Source organism: Callithrix jacchus, chromosome 16 (genome assembly GCF_049354715.1).
Source record: "Callithrix jacchus isolate 240 chromosome 16, calJac240_pri, whole genome shotgun sequence".
NCBI lineage: Eukaryota > Metazoa > Chordata > Mammalia > Primates > Cebidae > Callithrix > Callithrix jacchus.
Window position 1 is genome coordinate 59622426 of NC_133517.1, and position 25982 is coordinate 59648407.

The 25982-nt window shown below is 41.1% G+C and overlaps 1 long non-coding RNA gene across 1 annotated transcript; it reads right to left on the reverse strand.

Annotated features, from left to right (window-relative positions):
- Positions 1–2946: 2946 nt before the first annotated feature.
- Positions 2947–24140, reverse strand: LOC118148497 (uncharacterized). Its single transcript, XR_004735321.3, has 4 exons — positions 23940–24140; positions 19879–19956; positions 10372–10479; positions 2947–3229 (listed from the first exon to the last, which is right to left on the reverse strand). It is a non-coding gene; the product is annotated as an uncharacterized LOC118148497 (long non-coding RNA).
- Between the last annotated feature and the right edge of the window lie 1842 nt (positions 24141–25982).

Genomic DNA, 25982 nt, shown 5'->3' on the forward strand with positions numbered 1-25982 from the left:
ATGTAGGACTCGGTGTCTGGACAACCTGAGCCACAGGGTGGCAGCAGCGCGCCATGCTCCTGAACCCAGCAGCCTGGCAGGGCAGGTCCTAGAATCTTCACCATCATGCTCAGCACTAGTCACTGAATCTTCATCCCCAACCATCTGAGGTCCTCTGGGCATCTGGACAGCATCAGGCTGAAGGAATTACTTGTTTGATCCCATCTGCAACTCCAGGATTCTTTGTTTCTACATCCTTTCAGTCCGTTCACCAAGGGGCTTATCCAGTTTTATTTGTTCATCGGCTCATTCATTCATTCATCATGCACTTTCTTGTAGGTTCTGTAACTGTTCAGTTCATTGGAACAAACAAAACATATTTGACTTTTTTTTTTTCTTGAGTTCTATGTGTCTAGTGGCAGAGGCAGGGTGACTTAGGGGAGAGGGCACATGCGGAGGCCCAAGACCCAGCTGTGACCAGCCTGCACTCTCACCTTTCACTTAGCTGCATGACCTTTAAATTATTGAAGCTCCTGCACAGCCCTGGCTCCTCACACCTCCTGCCATCTCTGCATTCACTCTGATCAAAGGCAATAACAATGTCTGCCATAAAGTTTCTGAAGGCTTCATGCCGTAAGGGTGTTGGGGGCCTTATCACATTCTTCAACTCAGGGTGGGAGCTCAGTGTCTGCCTTTAACCTGCAGCCATTTATTATGTTCTGGACACAGGCTATGATAATACAGCAGAGACAAAACCAGCCAGAGGCCCTTCCCAGAGGGTAATTGTGTTCTAGAGTGAAGGGAGGCCAGTAAGTGAGTGCAAGTAAGTGTGTAAATTGTTGCATGGTGATATGTGCTATGGACAGAGAGTAAAGCCAAGCCAGGCAGAAGATGGGGAAGATCACTATTGTTTTATCACTGCAATTAAAATTATAGAACATTATTCACATAATCAATTGTAATCAACAGAATGGGTATAGCAATACATGTGGACTTCCCTGTTACCCTAAAATCACAAAGTTGTTGTAGAATTGCTTCCAAACAGGAGAGTATGCAGGTAGATGAGTGATAAAGACAGAGAATTTGAGCTCAACCTTGAAACAAAGGGGAGGAATTAGCTGTCTAGAAAATGAAGTAGGGTTGGAGGTGAGGGGTCTGAGCGGGGAGCATCTCAGGTAGGTGTCAGGGTGCTGTGTGGAAGCTGTGTGTGTCTGTGGGTCTGTGAGCAGAGGCTGCAATCTGATGAGGAGTGGCTGGAACCCTGCTATGGCTCTGAGAGAACCAGCAGTTGGCCTTACAGTGACTGGGCTGACATGGCTTCAGGCCCCATGCTGGGTGCACTATGCACATTAGCTCATTGAAGGTGCTTCCAAACTTTATCAGGTGGGTACTGTTATCATTTTCAGGCAAGTTTGATCTTTAATCTAAACATACTAAACATAAAAGCATCAATAGAAAATTCATCCTTAATAGGAAAACATTTTTGTGCTTCAGCGTGTTTCCGGGTACACCCGGTCTGTCCCGTAATAACCCCCTAAGTGGCTGGACTGATATTCCCAGGCGTTTTGTTAAGGGCTCCTTGCTCTCCCACAATGTCTGCCTTAGATAGGCCAGGGCACATTTTTCATAATACCCTCAGGCCCCTTTGGTGCCACTTCAGACTTGCCTGTGATGTCCCCTGATTCACTTCCACCTTGCACCTGCTCTTCAAAGCAGCCTCTGATGCACTGACTGCAAAGAGAATTTTAAGCAGGAAGCACAGTTGGTCTGCTGTGCCGGGCATGGGGAGGACACGTTCTTGGGAGAAAGAAAAAGAAAGGTGAGTGGAGAAGGGCACCCTGCAGCTAGATTGAAAACAGGAGGTGGCACGAGAGAAATTGCATTGGTATATTGATTTCTTAATTCATGTATTTTCTTACTCATTTGAGTGTTCATGTGTTGAGTGTTCTTTGCTGTAGCCCCCATGGACACTGAGACGAAGGGATGCAGTGTCTTTAATAGTTCAAAGTCTACCAGAAAAACAGATGAGTAAATAGAAAATTATGAAGTCTGCTTGACATTTCTGCAAAATTTAACATTTATGCAAAATTTAATTAAGATTTGGAAATTTAGCATTTTCATGTGTCAGTTTGCTTAATGAAGAATTAGAAAAATAATAGTGGACATCTGTATAAGTTCATTTTCATGCTGCTGATAAAGACATACTCAAGACCTGGAAGAAAAAGAGGTTTAATTGGAGTTACAGTTCCACATGGCCGGGGAGTCCTCAGAATCGTGCTGGGAGGCAAAAGCACTTCTTACATGACGGTGGTAAGAGAAAACTGAGAAGAAGTGAAAGCTCAAACCCCGATAAACCCATCAGATCTCATGAGAGATCTCACTATTGTGAGAATAGCATGGGAAAGACTGGCCCCCATGACCCAATTACCCCCCACCCTGTGTGGGTCCCTCCCACAACATGGGGGAATTCTGTGAGATACAATTCAAGTTGACTTTTGGATGGGACACAGCCAAACCATGAAAGTATCTCAAAGATTTGTTATGAATAGTAATCAGGATAGAATCAATGAAGCATTGGTCTGACTTCGAAGGAGCAAGTGCTAGAGGAATATTAGTTACACTAATTGTTTTAACATTGCTTTATTGTTTTTTGACACACACATATAGAGCAGAATTATAGAAAAAATGAAACAGAGCAATTTTATAGTGACTATTTCCACTGAGGTTAAAGGAAGGGAAATAGGCCGGGCGCTGTGGCTCAAGCCTGTAATCCCAGCTACTCAGGAGGCTGAGGCAGGAGAATTGCCTGAACCCAGGAAGCGGAGGTTGTGGTGAGCCGAGATGGCGCCATTGCACTCCAGCCTGGGTAACAAGAGCGAAACTCCGTCTCAAAAAAAAAAAAAAAAAAAAAGGGAAATTGGTGTAAGAAGGGTACAAAAAAAAGGACACCTGTAATATTTATTTTTTAATAAAAATTTCTGAAGCACATGAGATAGCATTTTAATATTCATTCATCTGATATGAGGGCTGCAAGTGTACTGATTACAGTATAATATATTTACTCTCTTGTGTGTTTAACTGTTTCCCAAGATTAGTTTTCAGAAAAGAACTCAGCAAACAATGAAAATAGAACGTTGTAAGTGAAGTGATGCTTGAATCAAAGTAGGGTCTGAAGTTGTGGAACTGGGGTCAGGCGGAGAAGTGTCGCAGAAGTCCTCCTAGTTATGTCCGGGAATAGAAAATACTGGATCTGGAAGAGGAATGAAAAATAATTCACAGCTTTAATACCCACTCCGTAGCAAGTACTACACTAGATTCTTTTTTGTTTGAACTTACTTTAATGAGAAATACAGCAAACAGGCAGAAATGTGCATAGCATAAATGTATGCATCACCAATTCTGATTGTGTAAACTTTGTAGCTAACCAGTGGTTATCAACTCGCAGGGGAATTTGCACCCTAAGCAACATTTGGCAGTCTAGATACGTTTTTTTTGTCTTCATAACTGCAGGAGAGCGTATTTCTGGTATCCAGTTAGAGGCGTCCACGAAAGCTGTTCACCATCCTAGCCGCTTAAGACAGCTCTCACAACAAAGAATTATCCAGCCCAAAGAGTCAACAACAGTGCTAATGTGAGCACCAGCCATCAAGAAATAGGATTTTCTGAACTTTGTAACAGACCACGTTCCTCTTTCCAACCAAAACCTTTTCTTACCACCCTCCTCAACCCTGTCCTACCCTAACTTTTGTGATAATCACATTCCTACTTTAATATTTTTCAGCTTGAGGATGTACCCCTAGATGCCTGAATTTAACCCAGGCCCTTCCATTAACATGCTGTATCATCTTGGAAAAATCCCTTCATCTCTCTGTGCCTCATTGACTTCATCTGACAGTGCGGCGCCAGCAGTGCTCACTTTGCAGCATGCCAGATCTCATGAGTTGGCACGTGTAAAAAGCAGCTAGAACAGAGCCAGGCACATAGGAGGCGCCCCGTGCATTCAACATGAGGGTCATATCAGGACTATTTCTATCAACAACAGAGGACTTTGAATGCTCTCTGGGCAGCTGGTCAAGGTGTATAATTTCAGCACTGAGAGAACTGAATTTCTACACTTTCAGCAATCTGAGTTGGCAACTTCACACAGCATTAGGAGACCCTGTCTCTATAGTTCTCACTGCACAGTGCCGGCTACGGCTTTTATTCCCAGGCCTGGCACCTCTTTCCTGCTTGTCCTCCAATATGTAACTCAGCCTCTCTGATCAGCATTGTTTCTCTCTCCTATTGCATAACAAATAGGGGCATTTTGATTCATGAGGATTTGGGGCAGGTAGAGAGCAGATAGCAAGTTGCGTTCAACTGAAAAAGACTCCTCATTGCGCAAAAGATATTGACCCCTTGACACTTCCTCTGTTGCATTATCTAACTTCCTCTTGGCCTGCGGCAGCATGGATTTTTTAATTTATCTCTCTCAGTGGCTGCAAAGGTACTGGAGCATAGCAGGTCCTCAACACTAGGATTCCTTTTCCCTTTTCTGATGTTACTACTCCTGCCTTTTCCTGCCACTGGCAAGACTGAAAGGGATTTTTCTCAGCCCTTCTAGGCCATCAACTTCACACAGATGAGAAACTTTGTTAAAAGGGAATGAGGGTGACTGGTGTTATGTTATACGACATGATACCTCATAGCGAAGTACAATGTGAATCCATTGTGTGTCCAGCCTTTTCTCACCCTGGAGTGCAGTTATCCTCTGCCCCCACCTCCCACACCTCTCATCCAACTAATGCCCATTTGCTGTTCAGATATAGAATCTACTGTAACCTCTTGATGAGTAAAACACACAGATTGTAAGGTATACCACCACAGCACTCATTCTCCCAGCTTCAGAACGGGTCATATACCCACAGCACACAGTTGAGTCCTCTTGGCATAGGAGAACTGCCTCTACCAATATTCTATTCCTTTTCCAGAGGCAACACATGACTAAGGAGAGGTTGTGTGTGTGTACAAAAGCGCTTCGTCTTCAATTTCAAACAACTCTAAAGGATCACTCCCGCTCTGGAATGCCAACTGGCATCCCCCTTGGTTTTTGTAGCCACCACATCACGGGTCCATTTCTGCTCTTCTTCTTCCAAGTCTGTATTCTGGAGAACATTTCCAAGTACATTTTCCTCATGAAAACATAGCTACTCAGGGAATTTGCAGAAGTGGTCCAAGAAAGCAGACTAGAAAATGGAACTTTGGAGGGAGTTGAATCATCTTATGGGGTTAGCAATGCAGATCCCATCATGGGTCACAGAGGAAGTGTGGGATCCCCAGGGATTCGGTACTTCTGATGGCATCCATCCATAGTGAACTGAGGAAGGGAAATACAGTACTGAACAGGAATGTACTAGCAGGTGCAATACCTCAGACTTCGGAGAGATTTAGGAGATGTGGTGATTATAAGAATGATGGAATTGAATAATTAAATGTGTATGGCTCAAGGCAAAAGACAATAAAAGGCTGAGAGTGATTAACCACTAATTGAAAGCTAAGTTTAAAAGTCAGAGTCCTCTTTGGAAACATATATAGATAATTTCATATATAGGTTGGATATCCCTTACCCAAAATGGGACCAGGAGTATTTCAGGTTTGGGATTTTTTTCTTTTTCAGATTTTGGAATATTTGCATATACATGATGAGATCTCTTAGGGGAAAGGAACAAAGTCTAAACACAAAATTTATTAATATTTCATAGCTATCTGATACACATTGCCTGAAGGTAATTTATACAGGATTTTTAATAACTGTGCGTAAAACAATGTTTGTGTGTATTGTACCATCCAAAAGCAAAAGTGTCACTATCTCAGCAACCTATGTTGTATCATGTCAATGCTCTAAAATTTTCGTGTGTAGAGCATTTTAGATTTAGAATTTTCTGACTGGGGGTAATAAACTGGACTCCAAGGCAAAGAGAAAAATAGTGAAGAGGCCTAGGACATTATTTTAGGGTAATTGGCCTTCAAAGGCAGTTGAAATCTCAATTTCAGCAAGCCCACTAGGTCAAAGTCAGCATCCTAATTGAGAAGAAGGACGCTGAAATTGAGGGTCCTTCCACGTAGATAAACACATTAAAAGATTTAACACATAGATTTCAATGAACACTCTTGTCTTGCAGACATGCCCCCCTCCCTTTCCTTTCTGTGCAACAGCTAGTTCTCCCTTCTTGCTTGAGAGCAATGCAGAAGCCTTGTCTCAATGAGAATAGGAGCCTCCCGCAGGCTGTAGCTGAACCTCTCTTCCTGGAGGTCAGGCCAAGAGCAACGGTGGAGTCCTAGCATAGCTCAACTGAGAAATTGCTGGGCCTCCTGAGGGAAAAGGAGATTAAACCCCAGAGGCATTGCAAGACAGAGCCAACGTGCGCTGACAGGAATTGGGAGAGTACATATGAGGCTTCACCCTGAGGCTGCTGGATTGAGGTGGGGAAGAAGGTAAGGTTTGATATGGGAGGATCTGGCTGTACAAAGACATTCTCTGTGGTACAGAATTCTCACTGACTGCAAGGATCCTGCGAAAGAGTATGAACAGATGTCGAAACTGCCACAGGAGAGATGACTGCTGAAACTCCAGCCTGGTACCATCCTCTGAGTACACCGAGCAGCGCTTGGTCATAAATTGATGGCACTGACGTTCTTTCACTTTGCAGGGGTGTGCTGGTTGCGGTCTCTGGGAAGCAAATGCTCAGACAGATTTGAGAGTGCCACAGGATGTGTGTGTGTGTGTGTGTGAGAGAGAGAGAGAGAGAGAGAGAGAGAGAGAGAGAGAGAGAGAGAGAGAGACGTGAAGTAACAGGAGAAAGAGTAGGGTTGGGCAGAAAGAGTCATCAGATTGGGATGAAGGACCAGGTGCTGAGAATGCTGGCTGTTGACACAGCTGAATCTTTCCCTGGGGATTGCCATCAGCTCAACTTGCTGTCTTACTCAGCTGGGTAGTCCTAGAGACTGCTTATATAATATCAAATGCAATAAAGTAAACCCAGGACTTCCTTTTCTTCTTGGGACAACTGTGAAGTTTGATCCCATCTCCACAGCTTCTTGAAGGTATGTGCTGAGGTCTGTTTGTGACCAGATTTCAGTTCACCCTTGCTTTTTGCTGGATTCTGCTTTCTTCACTCCTTTGCAGTGTTGATCCTGAAAACACTTGCCGGTTTCGCACAGGCACACTACTCTCCATCTCAGAGAATCTGACTGTGTTAGTCCGTTTTCAAGCTGCTGATGAAGATGTATCCCAGACTGGGAAGAAAAAGAGGTTTAATGGACTTATAGCTCCACGTGGCTGGGGAGGTCTCACAATCATGGCAGAAGGCAAGGAAGAGCAAGTCACATCTTGCACGGATGGTGGCAGGAAAAAAAAAGAGAGAGAGAGCTTGTACAGGGCAACTACCGTTTTTAAAACCATCAGGTCTTGTGAGACCCATTCACTATCACCAGGACAGCATGGGAAAGACCTGCCCCCATAATTCAATTATCTTCAATGGGGTCCCTCCCACAACAAGTGGGAATTATGGGAGTTACAAGATGGGATGTGGGTGTGGACAGAAAGCCAAACCATATCATTCCACCTCTGGCCTCTGCCAAATCTCACGTCTTCTCATTTCAAAAACAATCATGCCTTCCCAACTGTCCCCAAAAGTCTCAAATTATTTTGCCACTAACTCAAAAGTCCACAGTCTAAAGTCTCATCCAAGACAGGGCAAGTCCCTTCCACATATGAGCCCATAAAATCAAAAGCAAATTAGTTACTTCCTATATACAATGGGGGGGGCGGGTACAGGTATTGGGTAAATATACCCGTCCCAAATGGGAGAAATTGGCCAAAACAAAGGGGCTACAGGCCCCTTGCAAGTCCAAAATCAGTGGGACAGTCAAATCTTAATATTCCAGAAAGATCTCCTTGGACGCCATGTCTCACATCCAGGTCATGCTGATGCAAGAGGTGGGTTCCCATAATCTGGGGCAGCTTTGACCCGGTGGCTTTGCGGTGTATAGCCTTCCTTCCAGCTGCCTTCACAGTCGCATTGAGTGTCTGAGACATTTCCAGTTTCACAGTGCAAGCTGTCGATGGATCTATCATTCTGGGATCTGGAGGATGGTGGCCTTCTTCTCACAGCTCCACTAGGCAGTGCCCCAGTAGGGACTGTCAGGGCAGCTCCCACCCCACATTTCCCTTCTGCATTGCCCTAGCAGAGGTTCTCCATGAGGACCTCACCCCTACAGCAAATGTGTATCTGGGAATCCAGGCATTTCCATGCATCTTCTGAAATCTAGGCAGAGGTTCCCAAACCTCAGTTCTTGACTTCTTTGCACTCACAGGCTCAATACTATGTGGAAACTGCTAAGGCTTGAGGCTTGTACCCTCTGAAGCCATGGCTCAAGCTATATGTTGGCCCCTTTCAGCCACAGCTGGAGTGGGTGGGATGCAGGGCACAAAGTCCCTAGGCTGCACATAGCATGGGCACCTTGGGTCCGGCCCATAAAACTACTTTTCCCCCTAGGCCTCTGGGCCTGTGATAGGAGGGGCTGTCAATAAGGTCTCTGAAATGCCCTGGAGTCACTTTCCTCATTGTCTTGGTGATTAATATTCATCTCCTCATTACTTATACAAATTTCTCCAGCCAGCTTGGATTTCACCACAGAAAATGGGATTTTCTTTTCCGTAGCATTGTCAGGCCACAGACTTTCCACACTTTTGTGGTCTGCTTCCTTTATGAAGCTGAATGCCTTTAACAGCATCCAAGTCACATCGTGAAGGCTTTCCTGCTTGGAAAGTTCCTCCACCAGATACCCTAAATCATCTCTCTCCAGTTCAAACTTCTTCCACAAATCTCAAGGGCAGGTGCAAAATGCCACCAGTCTGTTTGCTGAAATGTAAAAAGAGTCACCTTTGCTCCAGTTTCCAACAAGTTCCTCATTTCTATCTGAGGACATGAGGACTGGACTTTATTGTTTATATTGCTATCAGCACTTTAGGCAAAGCCACTCAACAAATCTCTAGGAAGTTCCAAACTTTCCTACATTTTCCTTTCTTCTTCTGAGCCCTCCAAGCTATCCCAAACCCTGCCTATTACCGAGTTCCAAAGTCAATTCCATATTTTTAGGTATATACAGCAGCTCCCACTCCTGGTACCAATTTGCTATATTAGTGTATTTTCATGCTGCTGATAAAGACATAACCTAGACTAGGAAGAAAAAGAGGTTTAATGGACCTCTTTCAGTTCCGCATGGCTGGAGAAGCCTCACAATCATGGCAAAAGGCAAGAGGAAGCAAGTCACATCTTACATGCCTGGATGGCGACAGTGACACAAAGAGAGTCTGTGCAGGGCAACTCCCATTTTTAAAGCATCAGGTCTTGTGAGACCCATTCACTGTCACGAGAACATCATGGGAAAGACCCGCCCCCATCATTTAATCGTTTTCCACTGGGTCCTCCCACAACGCATGGAAATTATGGGAGCTACAAGATGAGATTTGGGTGTGGACACAGAGCTGAACCATATCACTGACCTAGAATTTTGGTTAAGTTTACAGAATATAGCCCCAGCCTGCGTGAGTCCACATTCGGCTCTGCCATCTACTATCTACATGACTTTGAGCAAGCTATGTAACTCTGGATGTCTGATTTTCTTCATCTACTAAATGTAGATGATAACACTGACTTCACCAGATTATTAGGAAAATTAAGTGAGATATAAGTTGGAAGATGGAACAGTGTTTGCCACACACTAAGCAAGATACAATGGTCTTCTGTTGTTCTTGTTCTTCTTCTTATTATTATGACTGCAATGTATATTTGTTAAGAATGAAACTATGTAGTCAGACTGGTTTTGACTACAAGTTCTGCTACTTATGAGCTTCAAGGCCTTGACTTCACCTAGACACATTGTGTCATAATTTCCTCCAACATAAACTGGTAATGATTACAGTGCTTACAGGGTAGAGGTGTTATGGTGACAATTCATTGAGGAGGATTTTTTGTTTTAGTGAAATAAATAACTTGACTAATTACATAACTCATACTAAGTTCTCAATGAATGATGGCTATGACTAGAAAAACAGTAGAAATAACATACGTTGAGCAGTTACTAAATGTCAGACAGTATATATCTCATTTAATTTTTATAACATCCTTATTTGAAATAACTTTGCATCCCAAAGCCTCTCAGGTGCATACATGGGACTGAAGCCCAGGCAGCTTTAAACCGCAGTTACATTATTGATGCAATATCCTGCTTCAAGGAAGTCTTCTTAGAAAGATACCCACTTTCCCTTTTACCAACTCCCACTTCACATACTGGGTTAGTTTTTTCCTATCTTCCTGCTGCTTCCATAAACCCTTACATAGCACATACCATGAAGCGTCTCTCTCTTCATTTCCATGAGCACTTCATCCTGTTGTCTCTTCAAAGGCAGGTGTTCTTTCATATTTACCCTTGGATCCCCAGTTCTGGGCCTAGCACCTGGTATAAAGTAAACATTCAATAATTTGTGTTGATTCACGATGAAGTCAATGGAACTGCATTTTTGCACCCAGATGTAAACCTAATTTTTGCTTTGTGCAGTTTTGGGTTCACTTTAGAGCATTGTGTTGAGCTGTCCCCCTTGTGAGAGGGTCATTCATCGTGGCACCCTTCCATTATTAAGATTTGCCACATGGGGGCCGGGCATGGTGGCTCTTGCCTGTAATCTCAGCACTTCGGGAGGCCAAAGCCGGTGAATCACTTGACGTCAGGAGTCTGAGACCAGCCTCGCCAAAATGGTAAAACCTCATTTCTATGAAAAATATAAAAATTAGTCAGGTATGGTGGCGGGTGCCTGTAATCCCAACTCCTCAGGAGGTTGAGGCAGAAGAATCACTTGAACCCAGGAGGCAGAGATTGCAGTGAGCTGAGATTCTGCCACTGCACTCCAGCCTGGGTGATACAGTGAGACTCATTCTCAAGAAGAAAAAAAAAAGATTTGCCACATGGGTTTTGAGAGACTGTGTCACTGTCAAGGCCCTCCTGGAATACACCCCATCACAAAAACTTATCCTTTGAACTCTCTGAAGATAGACTTTCCTCAATACAACATCCAGAGGGTTTCCATAGTGATTGCTGACACTTAAAAGGTGCCAGAATGTCCCCCTTCTACATCTGACTTTCTCCCTCTCTGCATGTCATTCAGGTGACATGAAGCAGGTGGAATGAGCCTCAGGTCATCTTACCAAATGTTTCACAGCTGACAGAAGCAGGTGTATCTATTAAATAAATTACTCAAGCTGCATAGAGGCTGGCACTTAATCTCTCTGAAACCCCAGAGACAGGCTTGTTTTCATCAGCTCTACAATCCCTGTGGAATCCCTGAGCTCAATAAATGGGCTCATGTCCAGGGGAGTGGCACACAGGTGGTATTTCATAAATATTTATAAATATCCAGTGTACATACAGATAGCCAATGGGTGTCCAAATATATGATTTCATTCAGCCAGAATCAGCAAAGATGCTTACTGAACACACACAAAGCACGGACATATGAGTAACACCAGAAACACCATTGGATGAACTTCTAAGGCTATTCATAGACACATAAGTGATACTATCTTAGACAATTAAAATTTTTGTTTTCTATTTACTACTTTTTTAGCTCCTTTAGGATACATTCTACATACAATTAAATAATTTTACTTTAAATGCAAAGTATAACAACATGAAATATAACATTGCTTTCTTGTATTCACAAGATTGAGATTTTAAGTTACGTGTTTCTCTGATAACCAGTTGGAGATGTAAAGTGATTGATAATACCTATTTTTGAAAAATTTTAATGTTTTGTTCTACAATTTTACATCAAGAATATAAGATACCCACATTATTTATAATATCAAACACTAAGGACCCTCCAAGCCAAATGCTTTGTTATAACAACTTATTATTGCTTATGTGTCTATGGATAGTCTAAGCAGTTTGTCCAATGTTGTCTGGTCTCACTCATGGGTTCGCTCTGTTAGGTTACATGTGCATCTTTATTAATTCTGTCTGGGTGGAGTCATCTATTTGTACACCGGCTAGTTACAAGCTGGTCTGTGATAACCTTGATTATTCTTGTCACCTTCCACAGGTCCCTAGGCTTGTTCTCAATCAGTGGTTTGGGTCCACAAGAGAGGAAGCATGAGAGGAAGTAGACATGCACAAGCACGTTTTCAGGTTTGCTATAAGTCATGAGACCAAGTCCAAATTCAGTGAGGTAGATGCTATCAAAGGACATGAGCACAAAAAGAGGTTCGCGCACTTAACCGTGGTTCTGAAACAATATGGTTTTTCATACAAATGCATCATGTCCCAAAATCTTTGTATGCTACCGAGTACTTGAAGTTTGTTGAAACTTGCTTTGTTTAGAATGCGGTAAGATTTTTTTTTTTTTTTGTTTTAAATTTCATGTGTACTTGAGAATACTTTGTTTTTAATCTCAGATGGTTAAGTGAGGGTTCTATGGTCAGCCTCTGTTAGTATGTGATTCCAATTTTATTAATCTTCATTATCTTTTTTGTTTGCTTGAGACAGTAATAATTGAGAGATACCATCTCACACCAGTTAGAAAGGCAATTATTAAAAAGTCAAGAAACAGCAGATGCTGGCAAGGTTGTAGAGAAATAGGAATACTTTTACACTGTTGGTGGGAGTGTAAATGAATTCAACCATTGTGAAAGACAGCGTGATGAATCCTCACACATCTAGAACCAGAAATACCATTTGACCCAGCAATCTCATTACTGGGTATAAACCCAAAGGAATGGAAATCATTACATTACAAGATATATCCATGTGTATGTTCACTGCAGCACGACTCACCATAGCAAAGAAATGGAATCAACCCAAAGGCCTATCAAGAATAGACTGGATAAAGAAAATGTGGGACACATACACCATGAAATTCTATGTAGGACATGATCTCTATTTTACATGACATTTAAAAACTAAGCCTGCCACATTTTAGTTATTATCTTTCTGACAAACCTTTTTCCATATTTCTATTTTTTTAATTTTTATTTTTGAGACTGACTCTGGCTCTGTCACCCAGGCTAAAGTGCAGTGGTGCAATCACAGCTCACTACAACCTCCGCCTTCTGGGTTCAAGGGATTCTCCTGCCTCAGCTTCCCGAGTAGCTGGGACTACAGGTGTGTGCCACTGCGCGTCTGGCTAATTTTTGTATTTTTCAGTAGAGATAGAGTTTTGTCATGTTGACCAGACTGGTCTCAAACTCCTGAACTCAGGTGATCAGCCCATGTTGGCCTCCCAAAGTGCTGGGTTACAGGCCTGAGCCACCACACCTGGTCATCTTTTTTCATATTTTTAAGTTTAATATGTCTGGGTTGGATCTCTTACAAACAGAACATAGATGTGGTTGTTTAAAAATCTAATTTTAATGTATATTTTTTAATTTAATTTTATTTATTTTTATTTTTAATTTTTTTACTTTAGATACATACTATATCTGGCATTTCTCCCCGTGTTTTCCCTCCCCACCATCCCCACACCCTCCTCTCTCTCCCTAATAAATGGTTTGGTCAGTTTATATTATTTAGAATATTGAACTTATATTGGAAATTTTTAATTTATTATCATCTTCCACTTTTTGTTAAGTTTCATCTGCCCCCTCACCTTCACTTTCCTTTTCTCGAATGAATTACTTTAACTCTATTGTTTTTCAGTTTTGTTTATCTCACTTTATTCTACTGGACTTCATGTCATGTTGGATTTTTACACTGGGTAATTTACCTTGCTTACTCACTCTGCCTAACAAGATAGGATTTTATTACTCTTATGATTTACAAATGATATTTCTTCAACGGTTTTGTTTTGACTTATTTTATAAACCACAGAGTTAACAACATTATGATTATGATTATTTTGTTCAGGCACTTTCTGTTTGCATTTACTCATGTTTATATATCTTTTGTGATTGTTTATCATCACTTTTTAGATCTTCCTTCTGTAGTGGTTTCATTTTTCCAAAATAAACAGCTATTATAAAAAATAAATAAATAAATAAATCTGAACTAAATACTCCACTATTTTCTGAAATAAATAAATAACTCTATTCTGATTTTTGTTTGTGTATTTGAAAGTGTGTTTATCCTTGAGATTGAGTTTTGTGAATACCCAATCCTTCGTTGGTAGTTATTTTATCTTAGTTATTTGAAGATATTATATTTCATATTTTTTTCTTTTTTTTTTGCTTTTGGAACATTACTATTGTCTAACAATCATTCTTTAATAAATGGTACGACTTTTCTCTCTGGCTACTTGTAAGGGTGTCATTCTGTTTTTGGTATTCAGCTAACTGAAGACAATGTGTCCAGGGTTGGATTTCTTTTTATTTAGCTTACTTTTCATGCCTTGTGTTTCTTATATTTGTGACTCATGTTTCTCACAGGTTTTAACAATGATCAGAAACCATAACTTTAAATAATTCATACTTTCTGTTCTTCCTGCTTCTAGGATGCAAATAGATATAAACTTAGATATTCATATTCTCCTCTCAATGTCCTTTAATCTGTTTATATTTCCCATCTCCTCAAATCAGTAAGCATCCTGAGTGCTTCTTTGGGTCTGTGTTGTGCATACTAGCTCTATCTTCTGTGTTTAACCCATTTCTAAGCCTCCCTCCACTGTGTATGCTGGGTTGACTCACTCATTTCACATTCAAGCTACTTTCTGGGTAGAAACCTTAAAGTAGGAAATAACTATATTTCAAAGATGCTATTAAAACTAGGGTCCTAGATGTTTTTGCATGAGATTTGAAATGTAGAATTGAGGTGGTTGCTGCTGCAGACTAGGAGGGTCTCAGGAATGTAAGGATCACCTGTGACATGGCATAATCCCCTCTCCAGTTCCCTGGGTGCTGACATGCAATGGCAATGGTGGTGACAGTGGATCTGTCTTCCTGATCTGCCACCCTCATCCTTAGGTCAGAGCTTTCTCCATTTCTGACTTCCTGAAAATGAGCAGCATGTATCATGGTGGCCCTGGAAATAATTTATTAATTCTGGCTTAGCACTAATGGTGGTCAGTCAGTGCTGGTGGTTTGAGAGCCATTTCAGGAAACAAAATGATTCAAAAATCAACCCATTTCCTTAAATTAAATCTTCCCTGCTTGCTTCTAAAATTGTTGGTTTCTATCTCGTGTACATAACCCTGGCTGATATACTATTTGCTGTCTGTTGAATTTGGACAATTATATTACTATTCCTCAAAGTTACAATTATTTATTTTAAAATGAATATCCTGGCTGCTTGGATAATGGATTCCTGTGGTCACAATGCTGTAACAGTGTCACCAATCAAATAGAAATTTATTGCCTCACAGTTTTTGAGATGAGGATGGCAAGTTCTAGGTGTTGTCAGAGTTGGTCTCTTCTGAGGCTATGAGGGAACACCTGATTTATGCCTCTCTTCCTACCTTCTAGTGGTTTTCTGGTCATCTTTGGGGCCTCTTCCCCTGCATATGCATCACCCCAGTCTCTGCCTTCATGTTCACACAGTGTTCTTGGTGTATGTGTATCTATTTCTAAATTCCTGCTTTTTGTAACAGCAGTCAACTTGGATTAATTGCTGTATATTAGTCTAGGTTTTCCAAAGACTCAGAACCAATAGAACGTGTGTGTGTGTGTGTGTGTGTACACATGCATGTGCATGTGCACATGTATTTATATGTGTGTATAATTGCCACAGATGGGTATGAGGCTGAGACTCCCCAAGACCTGCAGTTGGCAAGCCGGAGACCCCACAGAGCTAACAGTACAGTTTTAGCCTAGAACAAAGGCCTTAGGACCAGGAGATCTAATAGTGTAAGTTTCTACTCTGAGTCCTAAGGCAGAAGACCAGTGTCCCAGCTCAAAGACAGCCATGCAAAGGGAACATATTCTTCCTGATTCTACTCAGATCTTCAACAACAGATTGGATGAGGCCCACCCTCACTGAAGAGGACAATCTGCTTTGCTTAGTCTACTAATTCAAATGTTAATCTCACCAGGAAACACCCAGGATAATGTTTAATTAAATATCTGGGCACCCTGTAGCCCAGTCAAATTGACACATCAAATTAACCGTCACAGCCTCACATTATTTCAGTATTATCTCATCTTAACTCATTACAATGACCCTATTTCCAAAGAGAGTCACATGCTAATGTACTGGGGGTTATGACTTCTGGATATGAAATTTTCTGAGGAGGAATACAGTCAGCTCATGAGACATATTGACTTATTCCTTGCCAGTTTTTAATAATCGTTTATTTCTTCAAAGATCTCGTAAGATATTTTGCATACTGTGTCTGTTATTTCCAGTATCTGAAATAATTGGGTGGGTACAGCGAGTAGAGTGTTTTTACGTTGCTTTTATTTCTGCTGACAGTTTTCTTGCATATTTTATATTTTTTGGTTATAAAATTGTACTTTTAAGAATTTAATCTGTAGAAGTTCCAAGGGGCTGCATCTGGGACCTTTTGCTCCAGATAGGATTTACATTTGCTTTTATTGGGACCTATTTTCTGGAAGCTTCTAAGGACCACTTTAATCTCATCCATGAGTCTGCATGAAATGCCACAGTCAGCCTCAATGCTCTCTTCCATTGCAGGTTACAGGCACAATTCCACTCAAGCATCTGTTTTTTCCAGATTCTCAGAGGTCCAGCCTTTCTTATGTGATGATAGGTTGGAGTAATGGGTGAATTATTGTATGATTTTTCTCCTGACTGTGGCCTTCTGTTTGAAGCTTCAAAAATAACTCTTAGCAAACATTTTCTTGTTCTCCCATCGTACACATTTTCCTTTGGATATTCTATATCCTTTGTTGGAAGTGAAATTAGAGGTCAGGCACCAATAATAGCTTCTGAGACATCTCCATCATTTTTTTTTCTTTTTTCTTTTTTCCCATTTTTAGAAAACCATCTGTATCTTCAGACCTCATTCTTCAAATACAGAACATTTGAGATGTGCTCTCAAGGCTCTCTCAAACAGTGGAGTGTAACATACTTTAGTAAGGTGGTTTTACACCTACTTATTTATTCCTTAATTGAATAATTATTGGTTGAGTTACATATCACCCTGAACTCCTCTTTCAAATTGAAGCAAATTGGATTTTTATTCAAGCCTGTAATCCCAGCACTTTGGGAGGCCGAGGTGGGTGGATCATGAGGTCAAGAGATTGAGACCATCCTGGTCAACATGGTGAAACCCCATCTCTACTAAAAATATAAAAAATTAGCTGGACATGGTGGCACATGCCTGTAATTCCAGCTACTCAAGAGGCTGAGGCAGGAGAATTGCCTGAACCCAGGAGGCAGAGGTTGTGGTGAGCTGAGATCATGCCATTGCACTCCAGCCTGGGTAACAAGAGCAAAACTCCTTCTCAAAAAAAAAATAAATAAATAAATAAAATAAAATCATTCCTGACTTTTGAAGCTTATATTGTGGTATTTGTATTATAATACAGATGCTTTCTTGCATAATTTTATTTCCTTTTTATTTCAACAAGTTGGTTGGAAACATGATTGTGCCTAAGAAAAGGCTGACGGCTATTGAAATTACCCCAAAGAGAAACTTATATTGTAATGAAAGCAATACCAGGGAGAGAGAATGGAGGAGGAAATCAGAAGGTGATGAGAAATGTTTGCTGATCCTTGTACAAAAATAACTCCAAAAAGTTATCTCTTTTACAAAATTTATTTGGACGAATTCTAGAAAACAAATGTGTATAAAGTGCACACATCTTGTTGCTTCTCAGAGTACTAGATGCAGAACATCATCGGTTACGCCAATATGTGTAGAGCTAATGAAAATAATAATGTTTACACCTTCTTGGAAGTCCACCATTTCCAGGAAAGAACTAATCATTTGATATTGACTCCTAATACGGTTCTATGAATCAAGTAATTGCCACCAGTAATGTGAAGGCCGTGATCACTGGGTTTAGGGAGTCAGGAGTTCTGTAGGGGTCATTGCCTAGGCGAAAGACGACATCAATGTCATACGCTCGCTGATGGATGCCTTAAATTCCAGCATTTTTAAAGATAATCATGAATTTCATTTGTTACAAATTGTCATTCCAACCCAGATAGACAACATACAGAATTTGGAGAAAGAATAAGGACTATAAATACCTAGACTCCACTCTCACTAAAAATTCTAAGTGATCACTTAACCAAGCTCTAAGTTTCTATAAGTTAATTCTATCCTGAATCTCTTAACCTGAATGTAGAGTATCCTAGCTCCTACAGCCGTATAAATCAGAGGCTTAAGAAATTAAAGGTGCTTTTACTTACCTCCTTACTATATAGTAAGGACAAGGCTAGAATTAGGACATAAAGCTATGTTTCTCTAAAATCAACTGAATAACAAGGTGCTCCTTGCAGTAAATGTGTTTTGCTCCTTCTAGTGGAAACACAGAAGAAAGATAAGTAAATTGGGTCCTGAGAGCATGACTGTAAAAATACCTGTTTCATTTTACAGCCTCCCAAAACCTCTGCCTTAAACCTAGGTCACTCCACTTCTCTTTCCATCTGTGATAGCTCATTATATTTGGTCTATTCATATAATTTTCATTTGTTAGAACAAGGTACAGCTGGGTCAGAAAAGAAATATTTTGAGAAAATAGCTTGGCTATAAATCCATTGGCTTCACAGTAATTAATTTGAACAAACTCCAAAAATATGCTTTAATAACTTTTCAGATCCCAATTAAGGCCAAATAAATGGCTTCCATTTATGGCAGAACCAATCTGATTAGGTTTCTTGTTTGGTATGCTACAAGCATGCAGAATATCCATCCTAAGGGCACCAAGCAAAACTCAAAACTTCGGATTTATTTAATCACACACAAATGCATATTTATAAAATGCAACAGACTTTTCTAATTAATTTTTCATCATGCTAATGATTTTGCTTTGTAACAACTGGTTATATTAGGAGGAGTCACAGCCAGATCTAGAGGCATTTGCAGTCACTGTTAGTTTGGAAAGAAATGAAAGAAAATAATTTTTTTAAAAGCAACTTTCCAGGATATGGCTCTTGAGAGGTAATTACTGATTCTACCAAATCCCTATGGAAAAATCCAATTTTAACCATTATTTAGTAAGACCCACTATATTTCCCTTTTTGCAGCCAGATTTATATGTAACAACATGTTTTCTACTAAAGAAAATGATTTTCCCCCAGTCTCTGTCAATGTAGTACACGGAAGACTATCAAATAGCTTCAGATTTTGAGAAGGAAAAGCAATGATGATAGATGATCGGGAAAGTATATGGTCCCATGAAACACGAGACAAAATCACTGGACTGTCAGGGAAAATACTGGAGTCCTTGGACACTCTGTTTCTTACCAGGAGTAATTTTGAGTTGGCCAAAGGAATGTCTATAAGTTAAAAATAAATAAATAAATAAATAAATAAATAAATAAATAAATAAATAAATGAATGGTGCAGTTTGAATGAGAGAAGAGAAAGAAAATAAATTTTGGAAAAAGGAAATGAAAAAGAAAAATTGGAAGAGGTGATGAATGGCTGTTAAGAAGAGTTAGGCAGAATACAATAGTGTTAGACTGAATCTCTGCTGGAGAAGAGACAGTAGAGACGTGAAGGGGGTAGGTAGCGCCAATTCTGGGTGTCCCAGTAGAATCTGCTAGAATGGAGTCATAATTTTGTATAAGAATGGGAGCTTCCAGAAGCTCCTGAAAGGCCCTACATTTATATTTTGTTGAGTTACAGAGGTAAGTAAATGGTAGCCAAACTACTTCTAATTCAAAATCTCCACATCTTCATGTATCAATAGCTCAGACAAAGCAAGGTCAGGAGCTCACAGAAGGGATATTAAATTCTCTTACCATGATTTCTGAGACTTGATGTTGGGTTTTCTACTAAAATCACTTGTAGTCTCTGCTGTCCTAGAAGATAGGGAAATACTGTCCAACAGGGGAAAAAAAAAATAAAAAAAAAATCAGCCTAGTTGATGAAAGTCAAAAATTTTAGGTTGAAGTTGTATTTTCAAAAGTTTTTTTTTTTTTTAACCAAATGCTAGCCCCTGGGAAGAATCTTGACAATCAGAAAGTTCAAAACTGTTTCTCGAGAGGGTGTTGCAGAGGATAATTTGAAAATTTAAATTCAATAAATCACACTTAAAAATGGATACAAATGATTCACAAAACTATTTGTTTATTTGGACCCAGTCTGATCAATGGAATTTTAAATTAAGGTTTGCTGTAACCAAAAAAGCATCATTTTATTTATAGAGAAGAGAACTTCATTGGTGCTAAACGTGGAGCAGCAGTTGCCAAATGCCATTTACCTTGACTTGTCATGAAGCCTACAATTGCCCTACTGAAGAAGCAGGGAAACGCTGGATTCCCAAATCAGCACCCAACCTGATGCCAGTTATAAAAGTTTAATTGTTATGTGTCAAATTAAAAGACCCATCTGGGGAAAAGGTTCATTTCCCTTCCCAAGATGCATCTCACCATTAAATTTCACTGTTTAAATGTATTTTCTCTGAGTTCCATTTTGCTTGGTCAGATCAATGCATTTTACCTCACATCCATTGTCCGCAGTTACAATCTGGTGATTACTAGGATGGCTGAGGGTAAGCTGCCTGCTCGTTTATTTATTTATTTATTTATTTTTCAAATTTATTTTTACTGCTTTGGGTTTTACCCTACTCAGCATTCCTGGATCGTGCAATCTTAAAAGGATTATAAGTTATTCCGAGCCAACTGAATGTAAAACACACCCACCAGATATCAAGGAGGTGTGGGATTAGGAAAGGAAGACCCGGGCAGGGTAACTGACGATCAGTTCCCTGAGACCCCATCCTGTCCACTCAGACCTACTCTTTGATTCACAGTTGAGAAGACATGTCTCTTACAAGCTGTTTTAAATTTTAGTCTAAATTTTTAAGCATTTAATATGTGTCCTCTTGGAGCCCCTAGTAGATAGCAGACACCATTGATTATCAAGTGCTATTCACCACGGTTTTTGGGGTGGGTTGTAAATATCATCTTCCCTTAGTAGATGAGCAAGTGAAAACTCAGAGTTAAGCAACGTATTCAAGGTCATTCATCTGATGTATGAAATGCTGTTGAAAACGATAATTTTGGAAAATAATTCTATTTAATTCTATCAGCATATTCTGGACTGGTTCTCTACGTGTACACACCATCTACCAGGTGATTCCCAGAACTAGTCTTCTTCTAGAAGCTTCACTTTGCTGATCAGCCTCTGTACCTTCTTGATCCCACTGTAACCTGCCTCTCAGCGTTGGATTCTCTGCCACAAAATTTCAAGGGAACTCTGTTTGCTTCTTTTGCACATTACAGGGCTTACAGGGAGCAGGTCTCCTCCCCCACTCCCATCGCTGCTCCCTAATGACTTTAATTTCTTCCTCTTTCAAACAATCAAACAAAAACAAACAAACAAACAACCAAAAAAGACACTCTTTAGAAGAGATAGTAATGATATCCACCTCATGAATTAAATTACTTGGTGTGAGTTAAGTACATACCAGGGATTACCACATCATTAGCTATTATGAGTAGTCTTGCAGTTATTATTATCAAATATATCTCACAATTAATGCAACCTGTTAGTCTGGTCACATCAAAAGTGCCACAGTGCTTTTTGGAAAATGAACAAAACAATTGCTTAAATGTGCATCATACATTCAGAGTAATTCTTACTCAAGCAAGCTGGTTTTATATTCATGACAAGCATTTTCAATTTTAATATGTTTGCTTACATGAGACGCAGATTGTAATTTAATGGCAGCCTGTTTAATTATGCCTTCATTTGTTTAAACTGTAATGTTGCTGCTGAATAAATGAAATAAAAATCTCTTTAATTTCCTTCTCAATATTTAATTTAAATCAATGATAAACAGCGGCTGTCTCTTTGAAACAATGTTAATTAATATTCCGAAGGCTAAATTCATTTTTGGATGTATGGTATGTTTGGCATGTTGGTTTCATAATTAAACTGAAAATAAGATTGATAGAGTTAAATAACCTCTAAAGAGAGGGGAAAGAACACTATACAATTCTACTCAATATATTTCTGGCAATGGAAAAATGTACAATATGGGCTTTATATTTTTAAACTGCTCATATAATTGCTATTCAATCTATAACTCGGGGTTTAGGTTTAGAAATTTTTAGAGTTATACCACCTAATTATTTAAATTCTTGAAGCGTTCATTTTTCTTTCACATTGATCCGGCCCATTTGCACATCCTATTAAAGAATTACTAAGGTGAAGAGAGGAGTGAGGACAATAATTTTGCTAAAGCTCTCTACCAGGTACTATACCTAATGCCAGGAATGTAAGGATAAATAAAACAAGACTGTGGCCCTCGGGGAATTCTAAATGTGCAGGTCCAGAAGAAATAGACAGTTTTAATACTTACAAGACAGTAAGTGCCTTCCTAGAGGATAATGCAAAGTTACAGGCATGAGGGAAACATGGGCAGGATTGACATTGTCAGGGTTAGTGTCATCAGTGCCATCAAAGTCATCCTCTTCCTTGCCAACATTCCTATGTGCCACTATGTGGCAGACAATGTTATAGATCATTAAACTTACATTATCGGCCGGGCACGGTGGCTCAAGCCTGTAATCCCAGCACTTTGGGAGGCCGAGGCGGGTGGATCATGAGGTCAAGAGATGGAGACCATCCTGGTCACCATTGTGAAACCCTGTCTCTACTAAAAATACAAAAAATTAGCTGGGCATGGTGGCGCTTGCCTGTAATCCCAGCTACTCAGGAGGCTGAGGCAGGAGAATTGCCTGAACCCAGGAGGCGGAGGTTGCGGTGAGCCGAAATGGCGCCATTGCACTTTAGCCTGGGTAACAAGAGCGAAACTCCGTCTCAAAAAAACAAAACTTACATTATCCCGGTATTTAAACCATGGCCCAGCCATTCAATAATTTATATTAGAAGACAGAGCTAGTGGGCAGCAAACACAGAAGACAAATCTGGACACTGTGGCCTCAAGTTCATCTGATCAGTTCGTTATACCACATGGGAATGATGAGATGGACAGGACAGCTAAGCCTCTGGATTTGAAGTGGCCTTAGATTATAGGAGCTTGTCTCCAAGCTTCAGACTGGTAAAGACAACTGGACAGGCTAACACAGGAACCAAAGGCAGTAAGTACCAGCATGGTTCAGACGTTACCAGTACCATGGTGTTTTAATCCATGGGCAGCCAGGGAAATGAGGGAGATGAGGAATCACTCTGATATGAAGCCGTGCAATTTGAAGACACCAAAGGCCATCAGGCACCGGAAGAATCTGACCAATATGAGAGTAAACCTCACTGAGCGGGAAGGCATCAAAGCCTCATTTAACAGGAGATGGGAGAGATCAGAGCCCCACTTGGGGGATGGAGATAAAAGGGAGCAGAGCTCTAGCTTGGGAGGGGAGAGGGAAGGGATCAGAGCCCCACCGGTGCAGGGATCAGAGGCCCACCTGAAAGGGAGAGGGAAGGGATCAGCACCACCTGGGGTGGAAGAAGAACAGGATCAGAGCCCCACCTGCAGCGGGGAGAGGGAAGGGATGGGGAGAGGTAAAAAATAAGAGCCCCAGGCCAGGCGCGGTGGCTCAAGCCTGTAATCCCAGCACTTTGGGAGGCCGAGGCGGGTGGATCACAAGGTCAAGAGATCGAGACCATCCTGGTCAACATGGTGAAACCCTGTCTCTACTAAAAAATATACAAAAAATTAGCTGGGCATAGTGGTGCGTGCCTGTAATCCCAGCTACTCAGGAGGCTGAGGCAGGAGAATTGCCTGAACCCAGGAGGCGGAGGTTTCGGTGAGCTGAGATTGCGCCATTGCACTCCAGCCTGGGTAACAAGCGTGAAACTCCGTCTCAAAAAAAAAAAAAAAAAATCAGAGCCCTACCTGGTCGGGGTCTGGGGGTTGGAGCTGGTACCTCCCCAGTCACTGTGGGGGTGGTTGAGTCCTCAAAGAAGTCCTCAGCAGGGGATTGGTTCAAGCAATATTGATGGTGATTAAAGCAAACCTAGCCCACAGGTAGGTGTTCAGTTATCACCCAGTGCATTAAATCAGGTTCTTGTCAGCTGAAGAGACTTAAGTGGGTGTATGTGACCCAGCACCTGTGGTTCAAGCATTCTCAGCATCAGAGACTGTGATTGTGACTTTAAGTCAGAGAATTCCAAGGCCATCTCAGAAGTGAGGTGAGGCTCTTCTATAACTAAGTACCAGGCCATGCCTCTTGCAGTGATTTCAGCTCCAGAGCAGGTTATACCCCCAGGAGAATGGCTCTGCCACAGGGCCTTGGAAACCTTGCACAAACTCTCATGGGCAACAGCTTGAATTGCAATGAATCTAATACTGAGGAACACCATGTGGTCCCCCAGGATAGGAGGAGGAAGGAGGCTTGTAAGGAGGTCACGAGGCCATCTCCACTCCCCTTCCTCTCTCCCCAAGAGGCTACCATGAACCTCTCTCATCTTCTCCCAGGTCTTTGCAAAGTATAGGGTAGAACAGAGTTGTAGCCACAGCTCAGAATTGTCCCCTTAGAAATGGGGTGCACATCTTCCTAGTGCTGCTGAACAAATTACTATAAATTTGGTGAGACAAGATAAATTTATTCTTCTAACATTGTGGAGGCCAATATTCCTAAAGTAAATGGATAGAATTTAATGTAGCGCATTTCATTCCATTCATAAGCTATACCTTGCCCTAACATTGCCTAGCCTATGGCTCAGCATAGTGAGTATGTAGTCCTGGTTTTGTTCTCAGCATTGTTTCTTAGAATATTACTCACTCTCATAGCTTATTTTTATTTTAGCTGCAGCTTTTTACAGTTGAGCTAAAGCTTAGCTTTATTGAAGTAAGAATCTTAAACACACTTTACTCCAGGTTTTATTAATTTGGGTTAATTGCATGACATTGGTAGCTGGTATGAAATTTACCAGCCCTAAGGAAAATTAGCATAATTTGCCTAGAATTAGTTGTCATGGCTACCATCACTCTGAAGGCTCTTAAGGAGTTTCTCTCTTGCCTCTTCCAGCTTCTGTTGGGTCTGGTATTTTTTGGCTGGTGCAAGCATCACTCCAGTATCTGTCTCTCTCTTCACGTGGCCTCTCTGTCTGTCTTTATTTCCTTTTTTTCTTTTGAGATGAAGTCTTGCTCTGTCACCCAGGCTTGAATGCAGTGGTGTGACCTTGGCTCACTGTCACCTCTGCCTCCTGGGTTCAAGGGATTCTCCTCTCTCAGCCTCCCAGTAGCTGGGACTACAGGTGTGAGCCACTACTCCTGGCTAATTTTTGTATTTTTAGTAGAGGTGGTATTTGACCATGTTGGCCATGTTGGTCTCAGACTCCTGACCTCAAGTGATCTGCCTGCCTTGGCCTCTGAAAGTTCTAGAATTATAGGCATGAGCCACGTCGCCCAGGCTTTCTCTTTTCACAAGGACACTGATCATGGGAATTAGGGTCTGCCTGAAATCTGTAATGATACAACTTCAAGGTCCTCTTTGCTAATTACATCAACAAAAATCCAACTTCCAAGTAAGGTCACATTTTCAGATTCTGGATAGACATGACTTTTGAAAGATACTATTCTGCTGACTACGCTGGGTATCCCGTAACCTGGACTGCAGTCAGGTTTTCCCAGTCGTTTTGGTGTCCTTTACGATGTAAAGCATGGATGATGTGGGGCTGGCACCTTTGCTCGGATTTTCTCTCACCATGTAGGTGATAAGTCATCCAGTCTATGAGTGCCTAGATGCCTGTTCACCGCCCATTCCAGGTGCGTCCTGCCCTCGCCCTTACCTTGCCTTGTGTGTGCGCTTGACAGTCCTCCATTCTGAAGCAAAAACTCGAAGCCAATCAACTCCCCTCCCTTCCTCCAGCACCTTGTCTCCAATTATCACTTTATCCTGCTGGTTCTGTCACTTTTCCCGCTCTTGAATGGTGC